Consider the following 11,945-nt stretch of genomic DNA (forward strand, 5'->3'; position numbering starts at 1 on the left):
ATAAAACAATTTTTTAATTGGCGAATAATCGGCTTTTTTGTTTATGAAAACCACAAAGTTTTATTAAAATAGGTAGAAGAGTTTTGAAAAAAAAATTAACTTTGTGTTTTTTTTTTATAAAACTTCAACACCCTGTAGTTCCTAAAAGACGCATTTCCGGGATATAGTTTATAGAACAAACTGGGATTATTTTTGGACGTAGAATACGTGGTTAAAATTTGTGTATTAAAACCTGAATCACCCTGTATACAGTGTGTTCTAAATTAAGTGCGCACCAATGCCAACTTTTTTATTATTGAAAATAGAAAATTGTTTAAATTAACAAACCTGTGGCATTTTTTTGCGTTCACTGAAACGGCGTCAGACGTTGCTAATGTCAAATAGTTAATTTCAAACGCATAATTTAATATTTATCCGTACATCCCGTATTTTAAGTCTGCTATTAAATGATAAAATACCATACGTTGATACCTTGGTTAGATCAAGTTTTATGACTTATGCTCGTAGGAAGTTTTTTATTGAGAGGTGAGATGGTTTTACTTTTGAAGCAAATTTCACCGTTAAAGAAATTAATAAATAAAAAAAAATGTCCAAGGAATTTACAGAGCTCCTCACACTCTCCCTAACCTTCTTTCAGAAAGGGGGTGAAAGGGTTTCTAAATTACAATCAAACCTAGTACAAAAATAAAAAATTATTTGTGAATGAACTTAAAAATCCATTAGAAAAGGAAAACATTTTAAGCAAATTTCACCCTTAAGGAAATTAATTTAAAAAAAACCCTACCATCATTCTTCTGAATAACCTAACTTAAAGTAAAAATGCAAAAAAAACAGTATTTTTGATATGTACAAACTTAATTGGTTACTGTCAAGGTGACAGTGACAGGTCGACAAATAATTTGACAGGTGACAGACAAGGTCGTATTAAGGAAGTGTTTGCAAAAACTCCCCTGGTGGGCGAGTGGTCTGTTTTAATCGTGCTTTTTTTTCTCTTAATTTCAGTGAGTTACGGCCTAAAAATCGCGGTGTAAACACACACACCCAAACCAAAAAAACTAAACAAAACAAATGACGCGCTCTGATGATGGCTAATACAACAAACAAAACCAAAAAAAAACAAAACGTAAGGTTCAAGGTGAAAACTAGAGACGAAATTCAATCAAGACGGCCATGGATTGCACGTTTCGGCGGCTTTGACTCACTTCGGCTCTTTTTCTTTTTGTTTGGTTTTTACGACCCTTGAAAAGTATTTCAAGCAACGTGACTTCCCTAGAGCTGTAAACTAGACTAGACAGGGTTGTAAATTAGCGTTTTGACAGGTAATTGGGGCAAAATTGTCCGAAAAATGTCTTTGCCGGCTGGCGTGTAATAACATTTTATATGCTCCTAAAAATGCTTAAGTGGCAAACAAAATAATGGTTTTTAAAAAACACAATTTTATTTCGGCCAAGTTACAAAATGAGCTTAATAATATGGAACTGAACTCAGACACTACGTGTCTAGTAATTTAAATAGTTAATTAATTTAATTTTTTAATTTAATTTATTAATTTAATTATTTTATTTTTTATTTTTAGACGGTTTTGAAATATTTTGATGCTATGCTGCTTCAGGAGCATTTGGAAGCTTCTAGATGCTGTTTTGGAGCTTCTAAACTGTTTTGGAAGCTTTTGAAATATTTTTAGACGACTTCAAGAGCATTTAGAAGGTTTTTTAGCATCAGTTTAAAAAGCGTATTGAAGGCTCTGAACCGCTTTGACAAAAATACAACTTGGATAAATTTATATGCTGTGATATACGGTCATCGATTGAATAGCAGATAATTTTGGTTTTTAGGAGTTGAAATGTAATAGAAGTCAAACTTCACAGTTTAGCTGACGTTTTACATAATTTATTTTTGTATCCTCCGCACCTACGGATTTAAAAATCAAAGTCAAGAGAAAGCATAGCAAAAGCAGCTTTTTCAACCAATTAAACAATTCAATCATAAACTACGAACAGTGCTGCAATTTACGCAAATGCTGCCCATGTTGACTTATCATTTTGAGTTTATCACATAACATTTTTGACTGAAGCGATATTATTTCATTTGGCCACCTTGTATTTGCAGTCCAAGTTCTGCAAGACAAAACATTGTCTGGGATGTCTTCAAAAGGCGCCTAACAATTTATTAGGATAGAAAGTCATAAAAGTCGCTTTTGGTTAGACTAGAAACCTTATCTGCTTTCAATACTAAAACCAGGTGTCATTTCGGTTTAGCAAAGTATACCAGGGTAAAATAGAGCAATAAAACATTGCATTTATTTTTGCTAGTTATATTTACAACCAAATATAATGGTTTTTAAAAACCAGATTTATTTCAGACGAGTTACAAAGTGAGCTTAATAATATAGAACTGAACTCGAGCATTTTATTTCTAACAATTTTGTATAAAAATAGTTGCTTGACTTACTTGCACTACATGACTTAAGTATAAACATTGGATATTCCTAATTAAAGGGTTAGGTATGCAATATAAAACTTGCTAGGTGAACTTTTGCCAGTACATACATATAACTTAACATTTTATGGAGGTTAAAAGCCCACACAACTCACACCTGTACTTTCCGGTATCTTTTTTGAATGTGGTAATTGTAAAAGTTGGCTATAATACAATATATAAATTTTTATTCAAAAACATAGAAGCCTTTGAGCCAATTATCAACATTTTATAGGCAATTTCAAAGCTTCAAAATCATTTTTACCTGGAAATGTAAAAATCAAAAACAACAATCATGAAACTCGACTAAAAGGCTTAATTTTTGGCTTTTAAGATACATTTTAAACTATACTACCAACAAGAAATCTGGAACATTAATAGATGATAGACCAATTACAGATTTCTGAGCCATTTTCAACATTTTGAAGGCAATTACAACGCTGAAAAACTACTTTTTTATGTGGAAATGTAAAAATCAGTGACAACAATCATGAAACTTGACTAAAACCCTTAATTTTGGCTTTAAAGGTAGATTTTAAAGGGTATCAATAAAGAAATGTTAGTCAAAACCTTGGAAATAGACTTGATAACTTATTTGCAATTTTTATTATTTAATATCCGACAGGGCTATGGTTTCATCAATAATGATACCTATTAAGATCAATTATCTACGAAATAATGTCTAGGGCGTTATTTTTATAATTCCCTTAGACTCTTTATTTAAAGTAGATTTCCCCTACAATTTTTCTTAAAACTACCTAGATGAAACATATCCAAAAAGTTTTTTGACGCAAACAAAATTACAATAAGCATTTTTACATAGTTCATGAAAAGTAAAGATATTAACTATTCATTTATTTAGTTTATTGCCACACATTTTCGAATGTAAAAATTTTCATTTATTTTTAGTCGCAATTTTGTCGAAAACGGGGCATGCTACATTATGTCATTCATTTAACAACCCTTTTTTATAATCAATACTTCTATCCAAGAATTAAATAAAATATAGAGTGTACCTCTTAAAAAACAGACCACTTTACCATGCCACATTTGTCTGCGATACCCTGTACAATCCTAATTTTACAATGTGCCTACATTAGCCCCAAGATTTCATTATAACATCTACTAACCCTAACTTTAATGATCAAAACTGGACCCCATAACTTATGGTACATCATCGTAATCAGAAAACTAGGCTCTATTACAATATGCCAAAATTTAATATGGCGCCCATAATAAAAATTAAAGTTGATGATGGCAACTAGAAAATGAAACGTCGGATATCAAAAATGATAATGCCTCGTTGTTTGGAGGAAAAGCGACAATGGCAAGTCATGTGAAATAAGCTTTCCATTAACGTATAAAAGTTGATTGCTTAAGTAGTATCGTTTGGCCCCCAAAGGCCGTCAACATTGACCACTTTTGTCGGTGTATCCTTTAGTTTAAGCCTCAACAACTCGTTTAAATGCACTAATTTTGGTAGTGTTTTATACGTATAGAGTTTAATAGGCTTTCTAAAAATATCTCAACTTGGGTTCATAGTACTGTGGTTTTGTTTTTGTTTATGTATGTTCCTTCTTCAAGTGAACTCTATTAATTTAACTGGTGGAAAAGTCAAACCCACAACTAATAATCTTAAAATTTTGCAGATCCGATATACTGGCTCATCCGATTGTCCCTTATGCCACAGTAATCAGGTTCAGGTATCGACGTGAGTGGTCGTCCAACCAAAAAATTCCCAGGAATTAATGGCTGCATATCTTCGGGATCAGATGCTAGCGGACTGATCAGTCTCAAATTTAAAATGGCCTCAATTTGTGTCACTATTGTCATAAAATTTTCATAGTCTAAATGTATAGTTCTAATAACATGCTTGAAATGAAATTTGAAGCTTTTAACCCCCGCCTCCCACAGACCACCAAAATTAGGGGCACGAGGAGGAATAAAATGCCAACTGACAACCTCATTAGCCAAATAATAATAATAAATGCCTAAAGTCTTGTTATTTTCAGCTTCACCAAGCACTAAAATACTGGCCTCTAAATCTCTGTTTACATTAAAATTCTCTAATAATTCTGATCGATTTGAAAGATACTTTTGTAAATCAAATCCTGAATTAGACAAAATCTCACTGACCTCGTTTTGAATCTTTAACAATTCCTCCTTTGAATGTGATTCAGTTAACATATCATCTATGTAACAACAGTTTTGTATTTCGTTGCTTGCTAAAGAGCGGGTATCTTCTAATGTGAGTTGGTAGAGACACCTAATGGCTAAGAATGGAGAGGATGCCAATCCATAGGTGATCACATTCAGTTCGTAACACTTAAGAACATCTGTGGGGTTCGCTACGCCAAAATATTCTTTGATATTTTCTATCAGACTTATTAATCAAAACTCGTCTGTACATTTTTGATATGTCTGCGTTTAAGACATATTTGTGAATGGTGGGTCCTACCACTTGAGTGTCATTTAATGACAAATTATTATCAGTGATACCAGATCCGTTAAAAACTACTCTTAAACGGGTTGTTAAACTATCTTCACCAATTACTGCGTGGTGGCTCACAGAATAAGCATTACCACAGCTACCATCACCTAATTCATCTAAATTTGCACTCAAAAAAGTCATATGACCTAATCTTTCATTCTTCTCCATAAAGCTACTGTACTCATTTCTTAACTTAGAAAATTTTGAAAGACGATTTTCTAAAGAATAATATCTTTTTAAGGCCATACCTTTGAATTACATAGTTGAGCATTATGTTTAAAAGGAATTCTAACTACCAACCGTCCTTGAGAATTTCTGTAGTAATTATTTTAAAAATGGGATTCTGCAAAATTATCAACCACATTCTTTACATCACATTCTTCGATTGCCCAAACTTTGGTAAGATTTTCATTTACTTCATTGCCACGTGATAAGCACTTCACTTTTACAAATAAAGACCACAGGCGCTTTGTCAATTTTGAAGGAATTGAGATAATGGTGCCATCTATTAGAGCATTTCGCAAACTTTCATTCCCTATTACCGAACTTGCAATAAACGCGCTAAGTCTGGAGATATTTATCATTCAAATATTTGGGTACAGAGGAAAAAGGCGCCATGTCCATGCGACACTGGCGAATAAGGCGCTTTGTCAGCAGTGCCACTGAGTTGCACAGACATGTTTGGTTTTTTATTCTAGGTCTAGGATAATTTCGGCATTTTAGTCGTTGTTTTTGAAGGGTTATGTTGGTTGTTTAATTCGGTGAAAACGTGAGATCTTTAAGACAACAAAAAGTTAATAAGTTTAGTAGTATACTTGCCTAGTTAAATAAGTATGTCTTGTTCGGAAAATAGTGAGAGTGACGTGTCTAATAGAAAAATCGAGGAGAAAAACTAAAAAAAGGAAAAAATACGGGAAACTAACTGATGTGATGAAAACATTCAATTTAAGCAGCCATGAGATTGGCGAGGACTGTCTTTGTAGTCGATATAAATGTTTCCAGGCTGTTCCTGTAACAGCACGAAAAGAAATTATTCGAAAGTTTAATGAATTGAAATCAGTTAATGAACAAATCTTTATCTATGCGGCCTAATGTCAGTTTTGCCAATAAAACAGAGAAGGCCCCGAAAAGCGGAACAACTTGCTCAATTTCACGATGCTTCTTATCATTATAGGATTCGATTTCATGACAACGAAGAATTAAAGGAAGTTTCAGTATGTCGTAAAGCATTTCTGTCAATACACGGCATAGGTAGGAAAAAACTAGAAGTGTTACAAAGATCATTAAAAGAAAAAGGTGTAGCACCCATTGATAGTAGAGGCAAACACCATAACCGTCCTCATAAACTCTCGGAGGTGTCAAAAAACGTAATAAGAAATCACATCAAATCCTTCAAAGGGAGAAAAACTCATTACAGTTTACACAAAACATCAAAGCTGTATCTTCCTGAAGAACTAAACGTTAAAAAAGCATAATATGTTTTCACAAAAGTTTCTAGATGTTAAAATATCTTATGAAACTTATAGGACGATATTCTCTACAGAATTTAATATAGGATTCGGATTTCCTAGATCGGACACTTGTAGTCAATGCGACATAAACATCGCGAAAATGAAGGATCTTGAATCTGAAAGATTCAATTTAACAACTAGAGGAATGACTGAATCTTTACAGTTTAGACAAGTAGAGAGGAATATCAGAAACTTGAAAATAGTAATTAAGCTGCATAAATTATTAAAGGCTGACCAATTTTACAAGAGGAAGAGAGAAGCCAAAATAAGTAGTCAACGAGTTTTATCTACTGAAGCAATTTGTTTGGATTTCTCCAAAAACCTTCCACTTTCCAATATAACGACCAATGACGTCTATTACAAAAGACAGCTATCTCTATATTCGCTAAATATTTATGTACTTTCGACTTCTCAAGCAATATTTTATACATTTCCAGAAACTGTTGGAAATAAGGGAAGTGATTCGGTCAGTTCCTTGCTTCATCACTTTGTATTCAACTATCTCAACGAAGAAGTTCAACATTCAGAAATATTTTGCGACTCGTGCGGGGGGCAAAATAAGAACTATACTGTGTTCCGACTTCTTCACTATATAGTCCACGTTGAAAAGAGGCTACAATCGATAAAACTTACTTTTCCAATAAGAGGGCATTTCTATTTGGAGTGCGACAAAGACTTTGGTTTGATTAATCAAAAGAGCCGAGCTGAAGATTGGATTGAAGTATTCAAATCAGCTAGAGTTAAACCAATGCCCTTTGAAGTGGTTGAAGTTGAACAAAGCAATTTTAAGAACTGGACGTTCTTTTTTAAAGAGAGGTACAGAAGAAAATGTCTCTTTCCAACTCGACCGATTCGAGAACTAAAAATAGTTAAAGCATCCTCGCCTAATTTACTACAGGACTACATATAATGGGATGTGGGAATCCAGCCCTGTAACAGACCCAAAATTTAAACCTACTCAAAAGTGCAGAGACGGAGAATTTGAACTGCCCGATTATTTATACAATGGTACGTAAGTTTTCTACTGATAATATTACAATGGTATAATCATAATTTATTTTAAAAGTGGAAAAGTGGAAGAATCTGCAAGATTTTAAAAAATTTTGTGGGCCCGAGGCGCAGAATATTTTTCCAATATTCCACATTCAATAAATTAAAATACCTGAAGCCTCTCTGACTCGAAATTAGTTTATAGTATCATGCAGGGTAAGTTTTCTATTTAAAAACAAAAAAAAAATAATAAAAAATCCTGTTTTTTAATAGATCAAGCACGCAAGTATTTTGCTGAAAACACCATTACTTGAGTGTTCACTTAATGACATGGCGCCTTCTTAGAATGTCGCGCATGGACATGGCGCGTTTTTCCATTTTTTTTTTATGACGTCAAGTGAAAGAATGTTGTTTTTGTAAACCATGCTACATGCTACATTAAAATCTACCTAATAGGTGCTACTACAAATGCTGAGTCGTCATTTCTACCCTAGTTCAAAAATCTAGTTAAATTTAAACAAGACTGTAAGGAATTAAAACCTTTAAACTGGTTTTTCTCGAAATCGATTTTTTTGACAAAGCGCCTTTTTCCCCTGTGGTCTTCAAATGGAAATATTAATGTCACCTCCTATTAGCCAGCCTAATTTGCTAAATTGTCCAATTTTCCCAATTTAATTTGATTGGTTAGCAAAATGTCATAAAAATACTTACACCACATAACATGTCAATATCTTTACTGATGTTAAAGTCAGGATCGGCTAGATTTACATGCTCCGGTATCGAAATGCAACTTGAATCAAATGATCTTATCGGCATCGCTTCAGTAATTTTCGGAAAACTAAACAATTTGCTTCTGTTTGGAAACTCCCGATGCGTGATTTTAATGTACACCTAGTTTTATATCTACCTTGCAAAAAGTTATTACTTCCAACACCCGAAACAGAATAATTAACAAAAGGAAGGGAATGACACGCAGTCTTCTCCACAATACTTTATTACGACCTTCAAAAGGTAAGGCCTGCTCTACTAGTTTCGGACATATAAATGGCCATCTTCAGGAGCTATAAGAATAAATTACTCTACTTATGCGTAACAGGTGTTTAACAAACGGGAAAAAACCTACCTCAACTCGACAATTAATGTGCGGGCTGTCTTTCTAGAAAGGGGGAGACAGTGAGACCCATGTTGTAAAGGTTTGTGAATTTAAGGTTGTTAAAAGTGGGAATAAAGCTATAAAAAATTTTAACACGTGTAGTATAAATTAAAAGGGTTTTAAAAATTGAATAATTACCTGAATGGAGAAAAAAAAAGAAAAAACTGACACTACATCCTATTTAAATTTAAACACAAATACTTAAACTTAAAATTAGACCCATTTTAAGGGCTGGGTTAGACCCTATGGAAAAAGATAAATTTAAAAACCAATCCACCATCCACGGCAGCGGCGATCGAACAGGAAACAAAATGGTGATTTTTTAAAAACTTTGAAAAAACCGCAGTGATAAGCCGTTAATACAAAGGCAGGGGGAACGTTTAAGAGGGGATTACACTAAAATCAATAACCTAGGTGACAACCGGTGGGCAGTTCTGCAACCCACAAATCAATAAAAGATTAACAATAAAAGGTTAAAGCTGCAACCATTTATACAACAAGATGTAAAGTTAAAACCAGAAATAAACAATGCACTAACCGACAAACATGTGGCGGGTGGACAACGCAATGCGCAAAAAGGGGGGTAGCCAAGGGCTCAAACATGATTTTAAACCCCGCAGAAAGTGCAAACACCGACCAACACGCTAGTGAAGGAGGGATGTTGAAAGATGGGGTGCTGGGAGTGTTTACGAGGGATTAGGAAGCATTAAAAGGTGAGGGACTTAAAAAAGGAAGTTGATGGATGGTTAAGCTGATCATTCAGGCAGGTGTGCCCACCATCATCAGAGGCCCTGTTGATCTCAAGCACCTCAAGGTGGTTGAGGAGGCTGCCCTTAGCACACACGTGCAGAATCTTGAAACCCTGTTCAGTATTGAAGGTGTGGCCATTCAGACGAAGATGCCGAGAAAAATTAGATTTCATATAGCTAGTGTTTAGGTTGGGGTTGTTAGTGAACTTCAAGAACTCCCGAGTGTGCTCGTGAATACGAGTGGAGAACCTCCTGCCCGTCTGACCAACATAGAGAGCATTACATCCAGGAGTGCAACAGGACAGTTGGTAAACGCCTGATTTATGCAGTTGAGGAGTAGGATCTTTGGAGTTAAAAAGGAAATGTCTGGAGGTGTGGGAAACTTTGAAGCAAATATTTATGTTGTTAGACCTGAAAATATTTTTCATCTGAAGTGAGAGAGGGCCTAAAAAGGGGATTGAAAAGAATTTTGTTTCTTCAGATGTGTCTTTGTGTATTAATTTCTTATTGACAAATTTTTTAAAATGGTTAAAATAAATTTTATTGATTAATATATTGGGAAATTTATTATTGGTTGCAACTGTTTTAATCCAAGAGAGTTCTAAATTAAAATTTGTTTCAGACATTGGAATGTTAAATAGGCGGTTAAAGAAACAGTTTAGGGACGCAACCTTCTGATTGAGAGGATGAATAATTAAGTTTTTTTTTAGGAAAACCAATTTTATTATAAAAGCTCCCAGTAATGAAATTTGATTGTGAGCCTTGATCTAGTAAAACAGTCGCCTTAAACTGTAATCCTTTATTTAGGATGAAAACAGAAGCAGTAGACAACTGCGCATATTTATTAGCCCGACTTATTAACGTAGTTTGAGGCGAGACAAGGGTCGCATTCGTTTTCGCGCTCCATGGAGCGAGCAGAGCGTTTTTGACGTCACAATGACGTAATTTAACAATTGGTCAAATTATGGTTTTCCCAAATTACGTCATTGTTACGTCAAAAAGCTCTGCTCGCTCCATGGAGCGCGAAAACGAATGCGGCCAAGGTCATCGTTGCGTTGAATACTGTTTCTATCTTCAACCGGGTCGTGATTATTCGCAATGTTTATGTGCAATGTGTTTTATGCCCTTCTCTCGTCTGCTCGAGCCGCTCGGCCTGCGTTTATTTCCCTTGCTGCAGCACATATTCTACAATTTTCAAATGCATATTTTGGATTCAAACAGTTTAGATACTGTTTCAGCCTTACCGCTTCGTGCTTTCTTTTATCAGGATCAAGTTTTAAAAATGAATTGCATTTAAATATTGAATGACTTGATTTACAGTAAAAAAAATTGTTATTGCTATTTGTTAGTAATGAGTACGATTTGTTGAAGTTTTGATTAAAATTTCTATTATTGTAAGTTTTATTTTGATTTTTATTGCTTTTTGTACTCACAGTTTCAAGATTCTCTAATAACTCACATTCTCTTTAACAAAATTGAGCAAGTCCTCAAAAGAGGGTAGATCAGTATTAAATTTTTTAGATTCCCAATCCTTACGAGTTGGGTGGTCAAGTTTTGTAACCATTAAATAAACAAGTAACACTGACCACTGATCTGTGGGTTGATTTAATGCTTTTAAACCTTAAACATTTCTATGAAATAAATCAAATAAGCTGCGCAATTCAGTGTGTGATTCTTTGACTACTGAAGGCGCTTCAAATAAACCATTGACAAAATTAAAAATAATTAGTCTACTATTTTCGTATATGTGTTTTAACATGTTTAAGGCAATACTATAATTATCGTTATTTGTAGTTTTAATCGACTCTAACATTTTAAAAGCATCACTTTCAAGATGTGCTTTTAAATAATAAAACTTGAGCAATTCATCCATTGATGAGTTTTGATCAATTATTGAATTCCAACTTATGAATTATTATTAATGTCTGGTAATTTTATTGAAAACCCCGTAACATGTCGCTGGGAACTATGTGATTCCGGTAGGGAGATGTTATCAATTGGCTCTATTTTATGATGATTTGACAATATAAGTAAAGCACGCGCACTTATTTCATCAAATAAATCTTCAAATTAGATATATATATATATATATATATATATATATATATATATATATATATATTATTATATTATTATTGATATCTTTCTTGTTTGTCTTGACTAATATTATCAGCTGATAATGCCAATTCATCATTTTCGGTGTCAATTAACAATTCTATTTCGTCCTGGTACTCCCTAAACTCATCACACAATGGTTGAGTGCGTGCTAAACGGCTATCTAATTGCATAAAAGCACTATTATCAACTTGGAGGGGATCAAACAACTCAACACATTCTTTGAAACGAGTTAAAGGTGGTTTAAAACTAGCTTTATTTTAAATTGCAAACGATTAAAATGGTCTCTAACGTCCGTCATTTTGTCTTGATTTTATAATTAAAATGTATTTATTTTTATAAGGCTTTGTCGATTTAAGTTAATGTAAGTAAGTGTTATCAAATTGAGCCAAATTCAAGACTTACTGTTCTATCTGGTAGATTTTCCTTTTTCAAGTGGACTGTATTAATTAAACTGG

Source organism: Ips typographus, linkage group LG12 (genome assembly GCF_016097725.1).
Source record: "Ips typographus isolate SLU linkage group LG12, UJ_Ityp_2.0, whole genome shotgun sequence".
In the NCBI taxonomy this organism is placed as follows: Eukaryota; Metazoa; Arthropoda; class Insecta; order Coleoptera; family Curculionidae; genus Ips; species Ips typographus.